This window comes from Balaenoptera physalus (assembly GCF_965194825.1).
Source record: "Balaenoptera physalus genome assembly, chromosome: X".
NCBI lineage: Eukaryota > Metazoa > Chordata > Mammalia > Artiodactyla > Balaenopteridae > Balaenoptera > Balaenoptera physalus.
Window position 1 is genome coordinate 85514448 of NC_138903.1, and position 26489 is coordinate 85540936.

Genomic DNA, 26489 nt, shown 5'->3' on the forward strand with positions numbered 1-26489 from the left:
TCTGGAGTGCTTTGTAAAATTGCACTTTTGTCTCAAATGTAAAGCAGTATGTTACAGAGGAATGAGTTTTGGACAAGGAGAAGAAAACTCTAGATTCTAGTTCCAGCTCTGCCTTGTGGCTTTGGGAAAGTCACACGGAGCTCTTGCTCTGCCTCAGCAAACTAAAGGGTTCAATCAGATGCTAGCTGAGGTCTCCTTCAACTCAGAGGGTGTATAATTTTGTCATATATAATTATTATCACTCTAGTACAATATTTTCACTCAAATGCAAAGTATATCAACAAAAGCAGAACTTTTTGCTTTGCTGGATGTAGAATGTGGGAATAGAGACTATCCACTTGGAGAATCTCTTCCATCAGCTTTTCAGTCTGATTATTTTCATATTGTACTTCGTAAGATGCCCTCACATAAGATGCTACAAGCTTTTAAATATGTTGTTTATTCCAAAAGATTAAACTTTCTTTGTTATGTCAACATTACTACAATACAGCTAGATGCCATGTAATTTTATTTTACATAAATCTTGGCAGGAATTACCTTGGTGCTTTTGTCTTGGCTAAGAACCAGGTACATTCATACTGGATCTATACCAACTGCTCTTTTTGTTTTAAAACTTTACAGGGGTCCTATATAATTGATTTTCCCACCTATCTAATTACCCTTGATGATATTATAATTCTTTTAAATAATTAAATGGGCTATGACTAATTTTCATACTGATAACAAAATTTTAACTTGATCCTGAAAGTTTAATATTGGCAATGCGATACTTGGAATGTAAATGCATTTAGCCCACATTCTAAGTGTTTCATTTTGTGACACTTATATTGAATAATAAGGTGTTCAATATAATACAACATTTGTAAATCTAGCTCCTTAATGAAGATGGGGCCATACATTGATTAGTTTATGAGCAGGGTTTAATTTTTGAGATACAATATTTGAAACTGAAGATTAAATTTTTATATTTTAATTCATGGAGAAATCCATTCTATTACTATAGATCTTATTTTATCTTAATCTGATATCCAAAATAAAACATTTTCATTTTGTTTTCTTTGTTGTCTAATATGATAAGCGATGACCTCTTTGAAATGGAGTTTTGTTTTCATTTCTTAATGTGTTTACTTTATATTCCGTTTGTTTTAGCGGCACTCAAATATTTTGTCATATTTAAAAATAATCCTTTAATTGGACAGGTTTAGTTTATTACAACATTTTCTGCAATTCAAATTACTTGAAACTACATGAACTCAATCTATTTCTGTTTATGTAATCTGTAAACTAAACAAAATCTATACAACTTTCTCCATCAGAGCAGAAAATAATGACCAAAAAAATCATTTCCTACATTTTGGCACAAATTCTTTGTGTCCTCCCTCCCTTCCCCTTTATAGAACATTATTATAATGTGTGTAGTTTTTTGCCTTTTAGAAGCAAGTTACCACTTCAGAATTTTTTTTTTTACCTCATTTCTAGTATGTCTCAGGCCTTTAAGTCATAAGACCAAGGTTTAAGATGTTTTGTGAAACTGCAGAAGTCACAATCCATATTTTACCTGCTTTTCTCATCAGTAAAATGGTGATAATTATCGTTTCCTCACGTACCTCATAGAGTTTTTGTGAGGTTCTAATGATATACACAAGGGCTTTGAACATATATAGTTAGAATGCTGTGCAAATATATGGGGTGATATTGTTGTTCTCATTACTGTCATTGATATTATTATTCAGTTTAAGACGCCTGGGAAAGGAGAGTAACTTTACTAGAAAATAATTCTGTCTAATTTTACTCCTGTGTCACAGTGAAATATTTCAACATATAATAATATCTAAGGATTCTGAGCTTCCTATATATTAGTTACAAGATTTTTGGAGCATGAAGTAAACTAAAAGAGGGTAAATCATAATATGGATAGGCTTAGAGGAGAACCAAGCCAAGCCTTCGGTGGCGGAAGAGAGGAAACTAATTAAGGACAAAATGGGAAAAGAACTCAATTATGAGACTGGTCCTCTCAGGAGAGCCAAGCAATTCACTGCAGTATCCACATGCAGACAACTCTGAGGAAGTCCAACTAAGGAAGGGGTCACAGCAATAAGAATCTAGGTGACAAGTTGTATTTCAAGTTGAGAATGTGGTCCTATTATGGCTCTGGACAGTCTATAGATAACAGGACACCTCCAGAAATCTTTCTCTTTACCATGCTTTAATATAGATTCAGGGATTGCCTCCTCCAAGAAGTCTTCCCTGATCATCATCCATACTGTGTTTGAGCCATTCTTCTATGCTTCTATACTTTGTGCTGACCTATAACACACACTAGAATTATTCAGCCATTCATTCAACAAGTATTTATTAAGCACCCATTGTATACCAGGCCTTGTATTAGGAATGGGGGATTCAATAGTGAACAAAACAAGGTCCCGGCCCTCATAGTGCTTACATTCTAATGAGGGGAAAGGATACGGATAATAAAAATAAACAAGTAAATACAAAGTATGTCATGGTGATAAGTACTATTAGCGAGAATAATGCAGGATATTGGGGATAGAGTGTGGGGAAAATGCTAATTTTTTTGAAGAGACAAAGGAGTAACTTTATTTGTTCTTTTTTTTCCTTTTTTTAAATTGAAGTATAGTTAACTTACAATGTTATGTTAGTTTCAAGTGTACAGCAAAGTGATTCAGTTACACATATGTATATATTCTTTTTCAGATTGTTTTCAATTATAGGTTATTACAAGATATTGAGTATAGTTCCCTGTGCTATACAGTAGGTCCTTGTTGTTTATTTTATATATAGTAGTGTGTAAATGTTAATCCCAAACTCCTAATTTATCTCCCTCCCCCCCCCACCCCCACCTTCCTGGTATCAGCCTTTGGTAACCATAAGTTTGTTTTCTATGTCTGTGAGTCTGTTTCTGTTTTGTAAATAAGTTCAGTTACAGTAGAACATGCTACTTTTACGCTTTGTACTTTTATGTAATCTTTTTAAAGTTAACTTTATCTTTGTTAATAAATATTCTTCTAAAACATTAATTTTATGTTTGCATATACATTCCCTCATATGAGTGTATGTAGCATACCTATATAACTATTCCCTCATTGTTGTTGGTCATTTAGCTTTTCTCTATTGTAAACAATATTGAGAAGAACATAAAAGTTATACTTTGGAGCACACTCTTGATGATTTCCATAGGATAAGTTCCTGGAAGTGGAAGGGTTATTACTCAGCTGTTGCCACACCAAGTAAGTCTGAGTCATCTCCAATCCTCTGGACACTGACATTGGCATTGGCGTTGATAGCCATTTTCTGTACTGGAGCTTGGCTACTCCCCCGATCCTGGACCCATCCATTCCCGTTTCTCTTTTTTTTCCACTGACCCACAAGAAAAGGGATCAACAAACTTAATGGTGGAAGCCACGAAGGTTATGATACTATCAGATGAAATTCCCTAAAACTTAAGGACGCTTTGTCTAACTCTAAAGGTAATTTTGCTTTAAATCCTAAAATTTCCACTGCAGGTATGGATGTGTCAACCTTAAAGCTGACTGTAAAAGTCTCCAGCTTTACTTCAGCTCCCTTTAGCCTAGTGCAGAACAAACTGAGGTTTTGAACCTCCTCCTTGACCTTCACCTCCCAGAATGTGTGACTTCCCTTGTACCTCATTTCTACCAGACCTCAACCTTCCTCAACTCTAGTCTCCTGGCTGAATTCCTACCTCTGGTCCATAAGCGATACCTTGACTATGATTTCTTTTTTATCTACCATTAACGAGTGATTAACCTAGGTACTTTCCAAGTATTGATGAATATGAGCCTGGCCTTGGTGCTGGAACCCAGAATCGGATAACACAGCATTTCTCTTTTTCTCTTTATTCACTACCACCTCCTCCTTACTGATCAAAATTGTGCAGAATTGCTGTAGGGGATTCAGAACATCTCAACACACTAAGTGTGTGTTTGCCCCCAAAGCTCCAAGAAATGGTTGGGAAATGATGTGCAGATTAAAGAATATAATAATAGTCAGTTTAGCTATTTATTGGCAGTTTTTTAAAGAACAAACAACTTGATGATTAAGGAGGTCAAGCTAATGATTAAAATGGTTTGAGGGCAAAGTTTGTGTTTTTCATTTGTCCATGACTATTTTCTTTTGTAAACACAAATGATTACAAATTATCTCTAAATAAACTATTCTATTTTTCTAAGACAGTTTGAGTAACTCTAACTTAAGACTTTTGGGGAACTAGCAGTCACGTTAGCATAAAAGACTACTGACAGGAAATAAAAAGAAGAGTCAAGTGAAAATATTTAATTATCAATTGGATTTTAAACACACGGACCTCAGGAATTCCCTGGCGGTCCTGGTGGTTAGGACTCCACACTTTCACTGCCGAGGGCCTAGGTTCGATCCCTGGTCAGGGAACTACAATCCCACGTGTGTGATGTGGCCAAAAAAAAAAAAAAATGGACCTCATTGCACAGACTAGTTCATTTTTACCAACTCAACCTTAAGAACTAGATTTTATGAAGTCACACCAAAAATGCAAGATCTTCCAGGCACAGGAACTTCAGAACTCTGGAGGAAATATGTCTACCTTAGAAAACACATAGTCATTTTTCTTGATGTGAATTTCAGTAGCTGATGCTACCATTTTCTTTTTCTGGTTTGAATTAAATACACAAAGCTACCCATTTCAACTGGTTTTCTCAAGGTGCTAATGGGCAAATTGGAAGCCACAAAGCCACCCAAGGATGTGGCTTTCCTACCATCTGTGTATCTTCTCCCATCATCACTGCTTTCATCACGTGATGTTCTTCAAACAACCAGACCACGCTGTGCACCACAAGTTCACATTTTCACTTTCAGTCTCCCAGATTGAGAACAAAAGTTACTGGTTCATGAGTTACCTTGTGTGCATCTTTTATTATTTTCCTACTTTCACGGATCAACAAAGGAAATAAACAACTTTAATAAGGATGTGAGATTTAGCTGACCTGGAAAACAACATACTACACAGCATGAACAAAGTCAGTAGGAATAACAGATCTTCCTAGAGATGATAAGTGGTGTCTTCCCACCTATAAATCATAGGTCACACAATCCAATCTCCTCTGTTCCTTGAATGATGGATTTCACAGGGTGTTGTCCATCATATAATCTATATACTACTATTTCTTTCACTTTCACCTGAAAATGGAGCTGGCAAGACCATCTGAATTCGGTATTGAGAAAAGTGGACACAGAAAACACACTGAGAGAATCAAGTTGTTGCATTCACATTAGCTGAGAAGCATTTTAGAATTTCCTTAAGTGATTGTTATATATTCATTCTTGATCGAATGTGACAGGTTTCCACTGAAGGAAAGACAGACCAAACTGGGGATGACCAAAGATCAAGAAACGAGACTGATTCATAAGGAAATAACAGAGATCCAAACAGCAAGCCACAGAAGGTAGTGCAGAGAGATGGACAGGTGGTGTCAGGAAGAGCCAGTGGGTGATAATAGATAAGATCCTTAAAAGCACAGGAAGTATGACATTAGCAATGTACGAATTAGGAATTATATTCTGCTATTAGTACTAGACACCTAAAAAATACTGGTTTACATGAGTTTTTTTCCTTTCATGTAATTAAAAATCTGGAGATTTTTATACCAGGACTTGTATGGCAGCTTCCAATGTCATCAGAGAACCAGTTTCCATTACTGTCTTCATTTGTCATCCCTAGGATGTGTGACCCTTATCCTCATGGTTACATAATGGCTGCTGAAACTCCAGCCATTACATCTGCCTTCATATAGGAAGACAAGACAAAGTCGGGAAGGACACAGCAAACTCTTTAAAGGAGACTTTCAAGAAGTCCTGACTACTTCTGTTTATATATCTGCTTAGAGCAATCCCATCTTTAAAGAAGAACAGGATATACTTTTTTATCTTGACACATTGACATCCTTGGCAGCAACCAGCAGTCTCTACAACAGTCTAATGCAATATTCAGTGGGTGACCTTGCCTTCAGTGACTCAAGGACCTAGGCTCCTTCCATCTTGCAAGTTATTTTCAGTGCATGGCTTCAGTGGTTACCACAGAGGGGAAATGATAGGGTAGAGATGGCACCACTGCTGGGCAACAGAAAGTAGGAACCCCACCATAGATACAGGTTCAAAGAGCAGGACACTACTCCATGAAAAAACTAGAGGAGTGTTTTCATACCTTGGCTGCAAATTAGAATTATTAGACACATTGGAGCTTTTAATAAATATTATCGTCTAGGCCTAAGCCAAGTGGAGTAGGAATGGGCATCAGTACTTTTTCATATCTTCCCCAGTGATTCTAGGGTTTGGCCAGATTTGAGAACCATGTTCTTAGAAGGATACAGCTGGACCTCAGACCCAGGAGAACTGAATGCTAGACAAAGATGGAAGGTACAGAGTTAATTCACCTCATACACAAATTCATGGAACTATACAGCAAGACAAACTTGATTCTTAATTCTGAGACCTTGAGGCTTGGTCTACTTAGCTTTATCCTAATGTCTGAGATGAGGCTAATGTAAATAGGAGTTATATGGTCCCAGCAGTGAAGTTTAGAGGACTTGCAGCCAGGGAGCCAATCACATCATAAAAAAAAACCAACCTCCCAGAATCTTTGGAGTATATGCTACATAAGGGATAGACTTAACTTCGCTTATTAGTATATCTCAGTGCCTGGAACAGAGCCTGGCACAGAGCCGGTATGCAGCAAATATTTTTTGAATTAATAAACTAAAAAGTATTTAGAGAGGCTATTCTATGTACTCAGAATGGTGATTTAAAAATTTTTTGGTTTGTATAGAAGAGTATAAAAATGATAATTGCCCTCATATGATGAGAGAGAGAGAGAAAGAGAAGGAGCAAGTCACAATTCAACACATAGAGCCACAGAAATCAGACAAAGTGACAGAAATCAGAGAAGTGGGTGCCTGCTGCTAGGGGATGAATTGATGACAAAGGAGCATAGCGAATTTGGGGCATTAATGTCCTATATCTTAATTGTGGTGGTGTGTTCATTTTTCACACTCATCAAACTATAAACTTAAAATGGATGTATTTTATTGTATGTAAAGTATATCTTGTATTAGTCCTCGAATACTGCATAACATTATCCCAAATCTAGTGGCTTAAAACAACACTCATTTATTAGCTCACAATTCTGTAGATCATAAATCTGGGTACCATACTGAGTGAGTTCTCTGCACAGATTCTCCTCAGGCTAAAATCAAGGTGTCAGCTGGGCTGTGTTCTCATGTGGGTCTCAGGATCCTCTTCTAAGTTCACAGGGTTGTGGCATCATTTGGTTCCCTGTGACTGTATGGCCCAAGTCCCAGTTTCCTTGCCTGCTGTAAATCCGGGGATGCTCTAATTTAGAGCTCATGTCATTTGCTGCATGGAACCCTCCATCTTTAAATCCAGTGATGAATGAATGTCTTTTGCATCAAATCCCTGTCATGCTTCAAATCGCTTTTTCTAGGAAGAGTCCAGTTCCTTTTAAGGGTTCCTGTGAGTATTCAATTACATCTGCAAAATCGCTTTTGCTATAAAATATGACATAATCACAGGAGTGATGTCTCACACATTCACAGGTTCCACACAGACTTAAGGGGAGGAGATTGTAAAAGAGTCGTTGGGATCATCTTGGAATTCTGCCTACCACATACCCCAATAATATTTATTACAAAAGTACACAGGAAATTAAGGAGACTTGAATGTTTGCCTTTAACCACTCACTCCCATGGCTACATCTTGGAGCCGATCATCATCCGGAATTGCTCCACTTTTGAACTCTTACTCAACTTCTGAGATATGAAATGTGGATAGAGATACTAATTGTCAATAGAAATGGAGCGACGACATGATCGGCAGAGCCAGGTGACAGAAAGGCTGAACTACTCCTTAAGCATGAATTTTACTATCATTACAGTTGACACATTTGCTTCTTTTTCATTCTACTGGGATCACATTCCACTTGTCAGAAGAGTGTGCGTAGGAGGTGGGATTTACCAGCACTCCCTTAACTACTTCTTACGCTGACACCAGAGACTGATCACTGGTGAATTCCTTTCAGTTGTCAAGAAGTTCTCTCTCTCTGTGTATGTGTGTGTGCATGCACATGCAATGATTGCAAAAAGATGCATTTCCGGATTTATGACCCAATGTTAATGCAGGTCCTGCTTATTTGGGCAGGGAAAAAATAAATACTGTATAATATTTATTGCATATCTTCACGGATTTTAAAAATCAACATTTGGGAAATTTTTCTAACACTGTGCTTGTCACTCAGCTACTTTTAATTTATGCTTAGCAAACACTATACAAAAGAAGGTACTACATTATTTCATGGAAGTTATTGGGGAGTATGTGTTATGGATCTCTGTTCACAGTGGGTGTCTATTTTAGGAAAATGATTCACTTTTATATTTATACCTATGAGAGATTAATCGCTTTTCAGTATTTTTATTGGAAAGAATGATAAAACATAAGTACACTTGAATTTTCACAACTTAAAAACTTCAAATTCATCACTAAATATATTTAAATCTTTAGGAATATTTTTCCCTCAAAACACATGATGATGAGCTAATTCCAGATGCTTTAGGTTAAATTACTGTAGCATTTTTACTTAGTAAATTACATGGCAACTTTTAGATGCTATCATACTTTAAGACATAAATCTTGATAAGTGATTTGTGCTTTTTATATATGCCTACATTTTATCAAATATAATTAGACTGTGTCCAAATTTGAATATGATGTTAAAACTTAGGATAAGTGACATGCCTTTCCCACTAGCATATTATTCAAATGTTATAGGCTTCCTGCTTTTCTGGTCAGAATGATAGATAATGACTTTGTACAAGCTAATTTGAAATTGGATCCTTAAGTTTCATTCATTTAATTACAAAGCAGCATTATAAAATCCCTACCAAAATAGTTCACATAGCAGTCTGCAGTGAGGAAGCTTTTATGTGAAAGCACATTGTATAAGCTTGGTCAGTCGCCAGAAGTGGTAGGATTTTGCTGAGCAAGTCATGGCATTATTAGAGGATGCTGGCATAAACAGAAATGCAGATCAGTAAATGAAATGGAGGATAGAAAGAAACCAATAAAGATGGTGTATAAAAAAGTTGAATGTGGCTTATTAGAATATGTGCTTAATAGTTCAGTGTGAGTAGAGACCTGAGGAAATGACCTTTCATTTTAGCATAAAAGAAATGTAATTATAATTTATTCCAACTGTGCTCTTTTGGAATAATATAGGATCATTTAGACTTGGCCATGAAAATGGCTTTATTGATAGGCTGGTGCCAATGATAAATTAACTCTTCATAATACCAATATGTTGACTAGTAGAGAACTTATAGAAATGAAGAGAAGACTCTTTAAGAAGAGCTGTGTCCTCCAGGAGAATAAAATAATGAGGAACCTATTCTAGTGAAAACAATCCAGTTTTTTATGATGATATTTATATCTATTGCAAAACTCAGGCTTTACAGAAATAGTATGCAGTCAAATTTTCTTTTAAAAGATAAAAAGAATCCTACAACTTACCGATTCAATTAAAATAATATTATTTCATTTTCACAGAGAATTCATCTACTGAGATGTTATAATCAGATACTTTGAATGAAACAGGCTTCATCCCTACATAACTGGATACATAATAGATCACATATGTTAGTCATAAGCACTGATGGAAAGAGAGATGGCTGCGGTCCCAAATCATGCTAAGTGAAACATCAGACAGAGAAAGACAAATACTGTATGATATCACTCATATGTGGAATCTAAAAAATACAACAGACTAGTGAATATAACAAAAGAGAAGCAGACACAGATATAGAGAACAAACTAGTGGTTACCAGTGGGGAGAGTGGGGGAGGAGCAATATAGGGGTGGGAAGTGGGAGGTACAAACTATTGGGTGTAAGATAGGCTCAAGCATGTATTGTACAACTCGGGGAATATCACCAATAGTTTGTGATAACTGTAAATGGAAAGCAACTTTTAAAAACTGAATAAATTTTAAAAAATTAAATTTAAAAAAATCTTCAGATTCCATCATGATGCCTGCTCCTCTGTGAGTTTCCTGAGGAGTATATAAAAACACATAGGAGACACTGGACAAACACACACTTCATTCTATCTAGAGCTATGGCCTCAAATCTTTATATGGTCTCAGGTTAAACTGGGCTGGACCACATGTAAATGAAGATGACTCCTTATCTACCTGACCTCCATCCTAGCCTAGGGCCCAGACTAGAATTAAGAAGAGTGATTGGGGGTTTCCCTGGTGGCGCAGTGGTTGAGAATCTGCCTGCCAATGCAGGGCACACGGGTTCGAGCCCTGGTCTGGGAAGATCCCACATGCCGCGGAGCGACTAGGCCCGCGAGCCACAATCGCTGAGCCTGCGCGTCTGGAGCCTGTGCTCCGCAACAAGAGAGGCCGCGACAGTGAGAGGCCCGCGCACCGCGATGAAGAGTGGCCCCCGCTCGCCGCAACTAGAGAAAGCCCTCGCACAGAAACGAAGACCCAACACAGCCATAAATAAATAAATAAACAAAAAAAAAGAAGAGTAACTGGTCTTGACCCCTCCCTTTTCTCCACCCTCAGGTCTTACACTCTGATAGTGAGAAGACTGATAAAGAGAAAATCTTCCTCCAAAAACCTAGAGTTGAGCTTGCTTAAACAGTCTTCTGTGCTCCAGACACTAATCCTATGCTCACTTGGCTTTACATAAAAAGGAATGGGGGGGGGGGGCTCCCGACATGGAGGTGTCTCATCTTACCACACCTTTCACGTGTGAGCACACCTGACAGGTTTACTTCATTGTTTCCAGCACCCAAAACTCAAATTATGTGTCCTTTACCCTCGTTAGAAGAGTTGTTCCTTCTAGAAGATGGTGTTGTGGGGGGGAATATTCAATCTTTCCCAACAGTTAGAGTGTGCTACTAAAAATAATTAGGACTAAAAGTGAAGAATAATTAGACACTTCTTGTTGGAGTTACTCTTCTTAATTCAGGGACACAAATCCTATCTAACACTTCATTGACCTGGTACATATAAAGAAGCAGGAACTGAAATTTTTAAGTTCTATCTTGATTTTCATCACCTAGTTGTTTCTAATGAAATCATTAAATAATTTTTTTGGGTATAGAAATACATACACATGATACATATTTGGAAAAATGTCAGTTTGTTAATTATTCTGTCTAGCTTTTGAAGATCTAGTTCTGCAGCCAATTTAGTATTCAAGATAAACACATTATATAAACAACTTATAAAGAAGAAAGACTATGATAAATATTTTAAGAGATGTAGAGAGGTTATAAAATACATGTTAGAAAGAGGAGCTATTATTCTGAGGGAGAAGGACTTGCCAAATGGAAGAGGTAGGATTTAAAGAGAGACTTGAAATATATGTAATCTCTCAACAGCTGAATTTCAGAAATATAGTCTAATCCAGTTAGAAAATTGTTAGAAATTATTAGAAATACAAATTATCAAGCCCCACCCCAGATGTAATGAATTGTGAACTCTAGTGATAGGACCCCGCAATCTGTAATTTATCAACTCTCCATGTGATTCTGATGCATGCTACAGTTGGAAGACCACTGAACTAATCAATCAATAAGCCTATATCTATTGATTGGCTTATGTACAAGGTGCTAAATAGACACTTGAGGAATAGAAGTAATTGTAAGATACAGTACTTATTATTTAAAACATTCCAATAGAATTAGAATTGTCATCTTAGGCAACTATAAAAGAAACCTAAGAGCACAAAGTCTTTGATAAGGCCCAAGGGACTCATAGTGACAGGTAGAGATTACAGAGACCTTCTACCTGAGTGAAGAGTTTCAACATGTACAGAGGGGGATTGTAGTAATAAACATCTCCTCCCCTTTGTCAACATGGACATTATCATTTCCCTGGTCCAGATGGCAATCAGTTTTGAGAAATCAGGAAAGATACCATATCAGGAAGCCAGAAATAAGGAAAAATAGAGCTAAAAATCAGAATACAATCCAGTTCATAAACCAGTATTCAGGAAACCATAAAACAAGTAAACACAAATGGCCACTTTATTTATCCTGCTTTGAGTTTTTTAAGCTTCTTGGATGTGTAAATTTATAGTTTTCATCAATTTTGGAAAACATTTGGCCATTATTTCTTCAAACATTTTTTTCTCCCCCATCACCCTCTTTGGACTCCAATTACAAGTATGCTAGACTGCTTGGCATTGTCACTGCTTGATATGGTCACTGAGCTCCCTTTGGCTTTTTTTAGTCTTTTTCTTTCTCTTTGTGCTTCAGTTTGCATAGTTTCTATTACTATGTTTTCAAGTTCACTGATCTTTTCTTCTGCAATATCTAATGCTGTTAATTCCATCCAATGAAATTTTCATTTCAGATACTGTATTTTTCATCCATAGAAGCTCCATTTGGTCTTTTTTACCTCTTCCATTTCTCTTCTCATTATAGTTATGTTTTCCTCCTTAAATATATGGAACCTATATATTAAACATGTTTACATATCCTAGTTTGCAAATTCTATCATCTCTCATTTCAGCATCTGTGTTTTCCTTCTGCTTATCAGTCACATTTTCATGCTTCTTCATATGTCTAGTAATTATTTTACTGAATGCCAGGCATTGTTAATTTTATGTTGTTGAGGACTAGATTTTATAGTAGTCCTTTAAAGAGTGTAGAACTTTATTCTAGCAGACAGTTACGTAACATGAAGATCATTTTAATGCTTTTGAGGCTTGTTTTTAAGCTTCTTTTAGCTCCACTACTAAGGTATGATCTTCTGAGATCACTAGTAAATGCCCTGAGTATTCAGCAATGCCTTCCTTTCTGGCCAGTTGGAATCAAAATGATTTCCAGCCCTGTGTGAACTCTTGAAACTGTTTGGTTTACAGCTTCCTGGTAATTCTTCTTTTCCTAACAATTTTTCTTTGCCCAACCTGGTGGAGTTTCACCCTACATATGCACAGACCGGTTTAGCCAAAGACTTAAGGAGATTCCTGTGTAGATTTGTGGAGCCATTTCTCTCTGTAGCTCCCCCTCCAGTAATCAACCTCATAAATTCTAGTTGCATTGGCCTCCCTAAATTCTGATGTCCTCCACTCAGTGAAATTGTTTCCTTGTGCTACTGTCTGGAAAGTGTCTCCATCAGAAAGTCAAGATGGTTGTAGGGCTCACCTCATTTATTTCCCTCCTCTCAGGGACTAAAATACTGCACAGCCTACTGTCCAAAGTCTGAAAACAGTTCTTTCACATATTTTGTGCATCTTTCTAGTTGTTTATGGCAGGGAGGCAAGTCCCACAGGAGATATGGGTGGAAGCAGAAGTTCACAAAATGTCCACTGTAAAAACGTAAGAAAAATATAGCCACAGACAAAAGGGTCTTAAGGATGGGGAGATGAGACAGTTGTGCTGACATATATTTGGTAAACATCTTTTGGAGTAGACTGTTTCCTACTGAACCCTGGTTGGTTTTAAAGGTGTCCTGACCCCAAGTGATTGGACTTTCCATACACACTGACATTAAAAAATAATTGCTGTAGATATGAAGTGCTTCTGAAGGAATGACTAATTTATTCTCCTTATCAACAAGTCAGATAAAATGCAGCATTCGTATCATCTAGTAGATTTCTCCATTCTTTTCAAGAGTGGCCTTTTTATTTTATTTTATTTTTATTTTATTTTTATTTATTTATTTATTTAGTTTTGGCTGTGTTGGGTCTTCGCTTCTGTGCGAGGGCTTTCTCTAGTTGCGGCGAGCGGGGGCCACTCTTCATCGCGGTGCGCGGGCCTCTCACTATCGCGGCCTCTCTTGTTGCGGAGCACAGGCTCCAGATGCGCAGGCTCAGTAGCTGTGGCTCACGGGCCCAGTTGCTCCGCGGCATGTGGGATCTTCCCAGACCAGGGCTCGAACCCATGTCCCCTGCATTGGCAGGCAGATTCTCAACCACTGTGCCACCAGGGAAGCCCTGGCCTTTTTATTATATGAGTAATGTATGCTTTATTATTTAAAAATCCAAGCAATTCAGAAATATACAAAACAGAGTAAAAATAAAATCTCTCCACTCTACCTCATTCACTGTTAACAGTTTGGTGTATATATCTATATCTCCATATCACAAAAGTAGATTTCTCTAGCACTGTCCAGTCCCACTGAAGAACCAGGAACAGGACTTTTCCTGCTATAACACCATCACCTCTCTGTTTTGGAAGACTTACCAGAGTCTTGGGCTATTGTCAAAAAGAAGCATTCACAAGACACAGTTGGGATGGGACCCAGAAAAGCTCAGGGTCTACTTCTGCTGCCTGAGCAGCAGTGAGGACCACAGGCAGATCTTAAAGGGAAGTTCTAGCTCACATTTAAGAGGTGACATGATTCCTTGGCAGAGTTATATACTCTCTTGACTAGTGATATATGTTTGCTGGTACTGATTCAGCTTTTATTTGGATCCCTGACAGTGACTACCAACAGAATACTTGGTGCCCCTCAGTCTCTGCTATCGTCCATGTCCCCCAAGGTCCCAGTTTTTGTCTCTAGATTATGATCACTTCCAAGGACTTTTTCTTTACCCTCACAAACACACTCCCTCCTATTCTAATCTAATCTCCTCCCAGGACTGGGGAGGAGTGGGTAGACAGCGTCCTTTCTTCTTCTATTTGCTTTGTAAGCTTTGTACCGTCACCAACTCTATGTTCTGCTTTCCAGAGGGCCTTTCCTTTTGTTTCTCTACAGACAGTTTAGAAGTTAAAAACAAAATAAGATAAAACAGCAAAGAGTATATATTAACTTTTTCCCTTTTAATTCTTGCTATAACTATGCTAATTTACCTCCAAGCCATACAAGTGACTATGACAAGGGAAAGGGCCAGGAAGTTCAGGAAGTGAAAGAAAGGAAGAAACAGTACAAGGATGAAGTTCAAGGTCATATTCTGCATCCTTACAGGCCACTACATATAGAAATGCTTCATAATATTAACATATTATTATACTGTGTAAATTACCATAATATAGTGAACCAGTCTCTTCATTTTTATATAGGAAAATTTTTATTTGATAAATATAATTTTTTAAAACCAGTCTCTTATTGATGCACACAATTAAAGAAAAACACTGCTTTGAACAGCACTTGTTTGTTTATTTCTGTACGAAAATTCCTGAAAGTAGAAAATCTGGATCAAAGGGTATGTACTATTTAAATTTAAAAGATAATATCAAATTGCCTTTCAGAAAGATTTACCAATCTATACTTTTATAAGTGTATATGAGATTGTCAGTACTAGTTATTAACAATCATATCAATATTTGCCAATCTAATAGGTCTAAATTAGATTTAAAAATCTAATTTTTAAAAATTCTATTCTTATGATGAACATGTTGAAGATATTTTCATATGTGTAGGAGTTATTTGTACTTCTTCCATGAAGTGTCAGTTTATATCCTTTGTGCATATTTGATTTGGTATTCTTTTACTTAGTGATTTGTAGTAGCTCTATATGTGTACAGATATTAACACTTGAGATGTTATACATTACCTATATATTGAACATATTTTTTTCTAGTTTGATATTGGTATTTTAGCATTATTTACAAAGGGTTTTGTTTTCTTGCTATGCAGGGATTAATCCATTCAACAAATATTTATTGAACCCCTACTATGCGCCAACCACTAGTCTGAGTTATAGGGATACAGTGGTGATAAAGACAGACAAGGTCCTTGCAGTCAGGGTGCTTACATTCTAATAAAGAAGCAGGAAAGTAAGTAAACAACAGATGTACAGACTGTAGCTGTATGATAGTGAAAATAAACTGGTTGACAAAGAGTATATGGGAGAAAATGGTCAGCTGAGATCTTTCCAAGGAAATGACATTTGAGGTAAGACCTGAAAGATGAAAATGAGACAAATGGGTAAAGCATATAGGCAGTGGAGAGGAGCTTTGGGGTTAGGGAAAAGTTGGGGTCGGGGTGGGGGGGACAGCAATCCAAAGGACCAAAGGCAGGAAAGGGTGTAGTGTGTTCAAGGACAAAAAGAAAAGCATGATCACTGAGCCTAGTGAGGAACAGGGAAAACGTTATGAATGAGGTTGTAGAGGAGGGGAGAGGCCAAATGAGACAAGATCTTATTTTATTCCAAGAGCGAGAGCCACCGAAGAGTTTTAGGTATGGAACGGCATGATTTGATTTATGTTCTTAAAGCTCATTTGTTTTAGTTATGCAGAGAATAAACTGGCAAAGAGAAAAAGTACAAAGAGAAAGAATAGTTAAGCAACTATTGCACAAGTCTAGACCAGAGATGATAGTGGCTTAGACTATAGTGTTAGCCATGGAGAGGAAATAAAGTGAGAAGAGCAATTCTTAGGCAATCCAATTTGCTCTTCTATCCCCTCTCCCCACACACATCTTCATCTAGTTTTCACTCATCCTTTCTAGTGTCAAGAAACAAGGTACCTCATCTCTTTTGTAAAACCAACCTCTCAAGATACAGCAAAAAATACTTATTCAAGAAGCCTTTCTTGGATAAACAACAAGGTCCTACTGTATAGCACAGGGAACTAGAATCAACGACCTGTGATAAACCATAACAGAAAAGAATATAAAAAAGAATGTATATATGTATAACTGAATCACTTTGCTGTACAGCAGAAATTAACACATTGTAAATCAACTATACTTCAATAAAAAAATAAAATAAAATAAAATATACTGAGGGAAAATTAAATTAAATTAAATTAAAAATAAAAGAAGCCTTTGTTGAACCTTTGACTGTGCTAAGAGTCACTAATGTGTGCAAACCTCTACCAAAGCACTTAACATTATGTCTTAATTATATTCATTCGTCTTTCTTTTAATTTGACCATCGGCTCCATGAGGTAGGTGATTATGCCTTATTCATCTATATAACAGAGCACCTGTGTCAGTATCTGATACCTAGTAGGTACTTCATTATTAATTATACTTCAATTGATGGAGTGGGTATTACATTTTACCTAAGGCATATATGGAAATACTAATTTATTTTAATCTGTTGATGTTATACTTTATTGCTAAGAAATGCTAAACATCATCTGAGCCTTCAGTGAGCTATAGTCTTTTTGCTGGTGGAGGGTCTTGCTTCGATGTTGATGGCTGCTGACTGATCAGGGTGGTGGTTGCTGAAGGCTGGGGTGGCCGTGGACATTTCTTAAAATAAGACAACAATGAAGTTTGCCACATGGATTGATTCTTCCTTTCATGAATTATTCTCTGTAACATGCAGTGATATTTTATAGCATTTTACCCACAGTAGAACTTCTTTCAATCCTCTCAAACCCTCCTACTGCTTTATCAACTAAGTTTATGTTGTATTCTAAATCCTTTGTTGTCATTTCAACCAAATTCACAGCATCCTCACCAGGAGTAGGTTCCATCTCAAGAAACCACTTTCTTTGCTCATCCGTAAGAAGCAACTCCTAACCTGTTAGTTCTATCGTGAGATTGCAGCAATTCAGTCACATCTTCACGCTCCACTTCTATTCTAGTTCTCTTGCTATTTCCACATCCGCAGTTACTTCCTCCACTGAAGTCTTGAACCCCTCAAAGTCATCCATGAGGGTTGGAATCAGCTTCTTCCAAACTCCTGTGAACACGGATATTTTGACCTCTTCCCATGAATCATGAATGTTCTTAATGACATCTAGGATGGTAAATCCTTTCCAGAAGGTTTTCAATTTACTTTGCCCAGATCCATCAGAGGAATCACTATCTATGGCAGCTATAGCCTTATGAAATATATTTCTTTTTTTTTTTTTTGTAATATATCTATCTACCTATCTATTTATTTATTTTTGGCTGCATCAGGTCTTCGTTGCTGCCCACGGGCTTTTCTATGGTTGCGGCGAGCGGGGGCTACTCTTCATTGCGGTGCGTGGGCTTCTCATTGTGGTGGCTTCTCTTGTGGAGCACGGGCTCTAGGCGCACGGGCTTCAGGAGTTGTGGCATGCAGGCTTCAGTAGTTGTGGCTCATGTGTTCTAGAGCGCAGGCTCAGTAGTTGTGGTGCACAGGCTTAGTTGCTCCGCGGTATGTGGGATCTTCCTGGACCAGGGCTCGAACCCGTGTCCCCTGCATTGGCAGGCAGATTCTTAACCACTGTGCCACCAGGGAAGTACCACGAAATGTATTTCGTAAACAATAAGACTTGAAAGTTGAAATTACTTCTTGATCCATGGGCTGCAGAATGGATGTTGTGTTCGAAGCATGAAAAAAACATTGATCTCATTGTACATCTTCACCAGAGCTCTTGGGTGATGAGGTGCACTGTCAATGAGCAGTAATATTTTGAAAGGAATCTTTTTTCTGAGCAGTAGGTCTCAACAGTGGGCTTAAAATATTCAGTAAACAATGTGGTAAACAGATGTGCTGTCATCCAGACCTTGTTGTTCCATTTATAGAACACAGAGTAGATTTAGCATTTCTCAAGGGCCCTAAGATTTTCAAAGTGGTAAATGAACACTGGCTTCAACTAAAGTCACCAGCTGCATTAGCCCCTAACAAGAGAGTCAGCCTGTCCTTTGAAGCTTTGAGGCCAGACATTGACTTCTCCTCTCTAGCTATGAAAGTCCTAGATGGCATCTTCTTCCAATATAAGGATGTTCTGTCTACACTGAAAATCTGTTTTTTAGTGTAGCCACCTTCATGAATTATCTTATATATCTTCTGGATAACTTGCTGCAGCTTCTACATCAGCACTTACTGCTTCACCTTGCACTTTGATGTTAGGGAGATAGCTTCTTTCCTTCAACCTCATGAACCAACATCTGCTAGCCTCAAACTTTTCTTCTGCAACTTCCTTACCTCTGTCAGCCTTTATAGAATTGAAGGGAGTTAAGGCCTTACTCTGGATTAGGCTTTGCCTTAAGGGAATATTGTGGCTTGATCTTCTGTATAGACCATTAAAATTTTCTCCATTTCAGCAATAAGGCTGTTTCACTTTCTTATCATTCATGTGATAAGCACAAATAGCTTTAATCTCCTTCAGGAACTTTTCCTTTGCATTCACAACCTGGCTAACTTTTGGGTGCAAGAGACCTAGCCTTTGGTCTACCTCGGCTTTCAACATGCCTTCCTCACTTAGCTTATTCATTTCTAGCTTTTGATTTAAAGTGAGAGATTTTCAACTCTTACTTTCACATGACACTTATAGACGCCATTGTAGGATTATTCATTGGTCTAATTTCAACATTGTTGTGTCTTAGGGAATAGGAGACCCAAGGAGATGGAGAGAGACAGGGGAACGGCCAGTTGGTACAGCAGTCAGAACACACACAATGTTTATTGGTTAAAGTTCACCATCTTATAGGGGTGCAGTTAGTGGTGCCCCAAAACAATTACAATAGTAACATCAAAGATCACTGATCATAGATCACCATAACGAATATAATAATGATAAAAAAGTTTGAAATATTGTGAGAATTACCGAAATTCTCACACAGAGACATGAAATGAGCAACTCTTGTTGGAAAAATGGTGCCAATAGACTTGCTCAATGCAGGGTTTGCCACAAACCTTCAACTTAAAAAAAAGTGCTGTATCTGCAAAGAGTAATAAAGCAAAGCACAATAAAACAAGGTATGCCTGCAGTTATGTTTTAGTTTTATCTACAGTTATTGCTCTTCTCAAGTTGTATATAATTTTTTTAAATTATTTTTTAAATGTACAAAACTAAAACACAAGCACATGCATGTAAAATGCAAACAATTTAGGTAATACAGAGAGTAAAAAAGTGAGTTTCTCTTTTCTTCTCCCTGAGATAACAACTTCTGGCAGCCATTTCTCTATGCATTTACATAGAGAATGTGTATATACATAGATTACATGTAGTTTTGTCTTTACAAAAAGTGTTATCCTAAACATATTACTTGATTTCTTTTTACTTAATAATATCGATAACCAGGTCATATTTCCATACCATTATATAGAGAGACACCACATTTTTTAAGGGCTTTGTGATGGTCCATTGTATGGATTAGCATAATGTACTTAGCCAGTAGTCTCTTGATGGATATTTAGGTTTCCAATTTCTTGCTATTACATATTATAATGCAATGAATATTCTTGTACCCCATATTTCCATATTTTTAATCTATTTGATAGTTAGAGGCTAATGATGATATGTTAAGCTTTTGTAATCCTGTTTCTGTTCATTTCTCCACTTATTTTTAACATCAGCATCAAGTGCTTAATGAATTTTGATATTACTTTTTAGTGCACAAAATTCAGGACTAAAATACCTTCATTTTGGATATTTTTATATATTTATTTATTTGGCTGTGCCGGGTCTTTGTTGCAGCACATGGAATCTTCGTTGCCGTGTGCGGGATCTTTAGCTGTGGCATATGAACCCTTAGTTGCAGCATGGGGGATCTAGTTCCCCGACCAGGGATCAAGCCCGGGCCCCCTGCACTGGGAGCGTGGAGTCTTAGCCCCTGGACCACTAGGGAAGTCCCCATTTTGGATTTTTTAAATGAATATAAACTTATTTTGCCCCACTAAATGCTTTTTCTTAAATTATATTTTATCCAATACCAATATTGACAGCAGTTTTCTTTTTGGATGTGACTGTCATACATACATTCAATCACACATTTCTTTTTGGCATTTCTAGATGGCTGAGTTTTGGGAGTCTCTCTCATAAACAACACATGGTTGAATGGGCTGTCCCTTTATTCAGTATCAGAATTCTCATCCTTCATGAACCTGTCTCCCTGAAGTTGAAAGGAAGGGTTAGATCAGTAAAACAGCCCCATTCTCAAAAGAAGGCTGTAAGGAGTAGACATACCACCTCTTATTATTTAAATGAGCCAAAATAAAAGTTTTAAAATCAGTTGGCTCTAGCAATCCCACTCCTGGGCTTATATCCAGAGAAAACTATAATTCAAAAAGATACATGCACCCCTATGTTCATAGCAGCACTATTCACAATAGCCAAGACATGGAAACAACCTAAGTGTCCATCGACAGATGAATGGATAAAGAAGATGTGGTACATATATACCATGGAATATTACTGAGCCATCAAAAGGAATGAAATAATGTCATTTGCAGCAACATGGATGAACCTAGAGATTATCATACTAAGTGAAGTAAGTCAGAAAGAGGAAGACAAATACCATATGATATCACTTACATGTGGAATCTAAAATATGACACAAATGAACCTATCTACAAAACAGAAACAGACTCACAGACATAGAGAACAGTCTTGCGGTTGCCAAGGGGTGGGGAGGGATGGATTGGGAGTTTGGGATTGGCGAATGCAAACTATTATATATAGAATGGATAAACAACAAGGTCCTACTGTATAGCACAGGGAACTACAGTCAATATCCTGTGACAATCATAATGGAAAAGAATATGAAAAAGAATATAACTGAACCACTTTGCTGTACAACAGAAATTAATACAACATTGTAAATCAACTATACTTCAATAAAATACAGTTTTGAAAAGTCAGTTGGCCAAATTGCAGGAAATAGCAGTAACATAGATTGAATCTGATCAGGCTTGGTGCTTTAGTAACTCCTTTCCCACCCACAGGTAAGGTCATAGATGCCCCACAAAGGTTACTGCCTCTAAATGCTAACACAGAGAGGTGATATTTCCTAGACACTTTTCCTCATCTTGCTTCTCAGCATGTTTGCTCTACCTTGGCAGCCTTCTGATTGCAGTCACACTGCTTAACTCCTGCTTCCTTACCTCTCTTCCCTGCTCCTTTGACTTGGCTCTCTATATGAAATATCTGGCCCCTCCACCAACTTGGGACCTATGAGAAATTTCAGTTTCAGCTATTACTCAGTACTATTCCTGAACTTCTCCATCTTTTGGATGCTATTTTATATCTTGTGGGTATGTCTGGCTCCTTCACTAGGCTGAAAGCACCTGTGTCTTACCCACTTTTGTAATCCCCACCTGGCCTAGTAGAGTACTTTACATGTGCAGGCATTCAATAATGTAAAATAAAGAAGGAAATAATAAAACAAACTATGAGAAAAAAGACAATCAAAAAAGGGGGAAAAGATGACTCTTTAAGAACTGTGTTTACATAAAATTGAGATGTGATCAATTGAATGAGGATTTGTCTAGATTGGTTGGTTTTGGTAGTGATAGTAAAATAATTGTAAATATCTATAATATGTGTGTGACCTTAATCGTTTCTTTAGACTCTTCTAACGAAGCTAGGGAGGGGAGGGTCCAATGATAGTATAATCCAATCAATCTCTCACCCTCCAATAGTTGCATCTCTGGGATCCATTCTCCCTTCCAGTTCAAGGGGGTGGAGCAGAATCAAGGAATGTGGTTCACATGGTTTATGAATGGCTAGTGATGGTTTTTCTCCTCCTTATGGCATTTGTCATCTCTGCCTCTGCTGCTCCAGACCTGTGCCCTAGCAGAAACTACTGCTTCTCTCATACCTCTGGATGTCAGCCACGATGCTGTAGCCTTAGTTGCTTTTCCATTCCATTCCGACAGTCATTTCTGCCCTTACTTGTACATCAGTGTATTACTAAGCCACAAATAGCACTGCCTTGTGCTTTCAAGTTCTTAGGATGACTCTAATGCTAGAGCTCTTTTATTTGAACTGTTATCTATCAGCGCCACCCCCGACACTGAGCCTTCAGCACAGCACAGCCCCACGCGTGTTCTACTCAACCACCCTTTCCTCTCTAACACAGACCATTTTTTTTCCTAATCAAAGAAGTTTACCTCAATAATAACTTCCCTCAAAGTTGGTTCTTTCCCATCTATTAAACTGAATTCTTATTCAAAGGAGGGCTCTTATTCTCCCAAAACTCAGGGAGTGGTATTATTGTTTGGGGCAGATGTTAATTTCAACTTACCCAGTTATTATAACTCATATCAGAGCCCTTAAACCCTCATTTAAGTAAACCCCTGATGGGTCTGTCCTCCTGGGCATCTAGATATGCCTGGACATGTTTCCATCCACAGTGAGTACTTCTACAACCTAGCCTCTCACTTGAAGACTCCTGATACACTTGAGTAGTTTTTATAATTAAAAAATAATAAATGAACTTGTGAGAACCAAATGAGAGCAAGCCTGTGAAAGTGCTTTGCAAATGCAGTGTATTATAATTAGTTCCTTACTGTTTATTTGTTTAATAGAAATCCATGTCCATGGTGGAAGTGAAGGCATCAAATAGCAAAGGTTTAAAAAATAAAATAAAAGACAGAACTGATTAACTGTGGGAGAAATCAAATTGACAAACACATGAAAATTAATTCAAAATCTATGTATAAATAGAATTTCTGTGGCCCTATTTGAACGTAGTAGACACTTGCCAAATGAACAGAGATAAAAGTTAGAAGATGGTCCGGGAGTACCTAAAAGTAGTCTTACGCAGGCTGCATATGTTAGGCAACAGAAATCTAAATGAAACTATACAGCATGGAGAATTACAAAGCTTGACTCCAGAGGTCAACTGCTTGGGTTTAAATCTGAGCCCTGCCACTTAGGAGCTCTAGGTGAATTTTGACAAATTACTTAATCTTAATTTCTCATCTATAATAAATTAGAGATGTCATAGTACCATCTCCCCCAAGTATTACATGAGTCAATACATATAAAGCAACATGAATAAATTTTACAATTCATCTACTCATGCCATTGTTTTTCATGGAAGTAAATTGGGCTAGAGTTTACCCAAATTTTCACTAAAGTGGAAATTTGGGGACTTGTTTTTTCAGTTAGGTAGAATTTGGTAAATGTTATCTGTAATTGAAATGAAAATTATTTAGTTTTAAGCAAAAGTTAAGGAGTAATCTAGAATATTCAAGTGGCTTAAACAATCCCCTTTTATAAAACTAGTTTGTTTGCCCTTTTGCTCACAATATGGGCAAAGGGACACACTATCATAGGACAAGATCAAGAAATAACAGTTGATATTAAAATGATTAAAATTCTCATTTACTCAAAACGAGTGCTATAAATAGAGATTACTCTCACAATTGCTGTAGAAAACATAATTAATATTCATGTGTAGATACAGTTTTATTTACAAATATCAAATAGTTTACAGTGTACTTTGTTTTAAACTACTGCCATAAATGGAAAACAGTTTTACTACCACTATAGAGTTGCATTCATAATCATATGTAGAAATAGCTGAAGCTCTGAATATTAGTGAATGTATCAAGCAATTCGTCCTAAAGTACAGCCTTATAAAAGGAAATTACTTTCATAACCATTTGAGAGCTTAATTACTAATCAAACATAGATACAGTTTTAGTTACAAATGTTAGAGTTTATTGTGTAATACTTGAAAATAACTGCACTCTAAAAGCATTTATTTTCAACAATTCTTGAAAACCAAATGCTTAACATAAACCACAAAATGTTCACCATAACAATACTTTCAAAAAGCTGTTTACTAAAACATGAATTTGGAGCAATAATAAAAAAAAAAATGATTTGGATACCAGCAATGCTTATATTCTCTCCCAGAAAGGCATGGAAGTGAGTCAATCACATTCCCATTGGTCTAAAAGAAGGGCTGTCTGCCAGAGTCCTGACTCATAAGCAGCCTGTTGGCCATATTTAGACGTGGAGCCTGTAGTTGATTAGCTGTGCTCTGACAATAAATATCCTATCATTGCTGCCCAGGAAAATCACCACAGTATAGAGAATTTCTAAGACTATACCATAATTCATGTTAACCAAGATAGACTGTGTATACATGAACACCCTTAATATGAAGATCTGGTTTCATGATATATATCCTCGTGGAATTTAGTTAAGCAGATAATTAATAGCTGATCCTCACTCTAGTCAACTCAACAATTTCGAGGCTGATTATCCAGTTTCTGGGGTTATCCATGTCCTGCTTTTTCTCCTACCACTTCCTTTGGCTGACAGCCTTTTGACCACTTCACTGTTCATTAGCACCTGCAAAGGATAACTGAAAGCAGATGAACTCAAACCACTCACTTATGCTTCTCATTAGCAGCTCTACTGAGGGTTCTGTCCAGGAGGTGGTTGCAAATATTAGGTAAAATTAGGTTTCCAGATTATCAGTGGATTTCAATTATCCACGTTGCTTCCGCCCCTCATGACCCTGCATAATCTAGAGTTGGCCATCTCTACATTATTTGCCTGGCCAGATGGAGAAAAAAGTGGATCTTTAACGAGAAAATTAAAGATACTGGCTATTTCTTCTCTCATTTCTATTGAGAGTTTTCTCCCTAGTCCCTTTTTTGTATAGCTAATGCAAAAGCACACAAGGTTCTGCGAGAATGCATACTAATTGTTATTTGTTTAAATTATTACTGTAATTGGTAAAACCCTGAAAGTCATCTTATGAACATGCGGGTATTTAGCCACATTTCTCACATTGGAAGGGCTTTTTGTGAGTGTTTTAAATACTTAACTTGGCAACTCATACTAATCTCAATCAGAAATACTGTAGCCAGGGAGTGCCAGTAATAATATGCTGTTAAAGGTTTATCCTATGATGCATGAACAAGGGTGTGTCTCTAGGGAAAACAAGACTTGTTTATCTTTCTAAAGCATGAAATACTTTAGTCTCTTGTAATCTTTGTTGTTCTATGCATTTGAACGTTTTTATTATAAAAGTAGTATTAGAAAATATTAGAAAATAGAGATAACCATAGAAACTGTCCATAATCCCACCATTGAAACCAGTTACCATTTTGTGGTATACACTTGCAGAACTTTTCTTATCAAAAATAGATTAACCCCACAGCTCTTCAAGTGGGGTCATATGTAATATTGTTTTCTAACTTGTTTTTTTTACTCATATGTCAGGCAGGTTTTACTGTACTAATATGTACACTTCAACAATATTCTCTGAATTGGCTGCATAGTATTCCATTGAGTGAATGTGCATAAATTTTTAAAATACTCTATATTTGGCTATTTAAACAGTCTCCAATTTTTATTATAACAAAAGCCCTGAGAAACACTCTGGGATGTAAATCTTTGTGCACATCCTTAATATTACCTCAAGAGAAATTAGTAGAAGTGGAATTCTGGATCAAAGGATATGGGTGTGCCTCCAAATATTTGTTTGCTTAACAAATGCCATAATATTAGCCATACTGAGTTTGTACAGATTTTTTACAAGAACGAAATCAGTAATACACTCCTTAAGATTTCACTTTCAGAAAGTAGTGTAACTTCTGAGTTGTGTGTGTGTGTAGCCTTTTTAGTTTAATATGGTGTGGCTGGTTGTCACTCTGATCTTGTTTTTGCTAGTGGTTTCCACCTTGTACACATATGTATATTTAATTTACAGTTTACTGGTATCAATCAATTTAAGAGGACCAATAGGCACCCAAAATACTTAATTTCTCTTGGTGAATTATCACAGTAAAACACTAAATGAGTTTATCTTAATGTGCTCATTAATCTACT

The 26489-nt window shown here is 37.0% G+C and overlaps 2 long non-coding RNA genes across 2 annotated transcripts in view; one reads left to right on the top strand and one right to left on the bottom strand.

Moving 5' to 3' along the window:
- Window positions 1–26489, top strand: part of LOC309653122 — a 151007-nt gene that overhangs the window by 90144 nt on the left and 34374 nt on the right. The gene's annotated exons all lie outside the window — the stretch shown is intronic.
- LOC309653123 lies at window positions 1173–26079 on the bottom strand. The gene is made up of 2 exons (XR_014258996.1): window positions 14041–26079; window positions 1173–13719 (listed from the first exon to the last, which is right to left on the bottom strand). It is a non-coding gene; the product is annotated as an uncharacterized lncRNA (long non-coding RNA).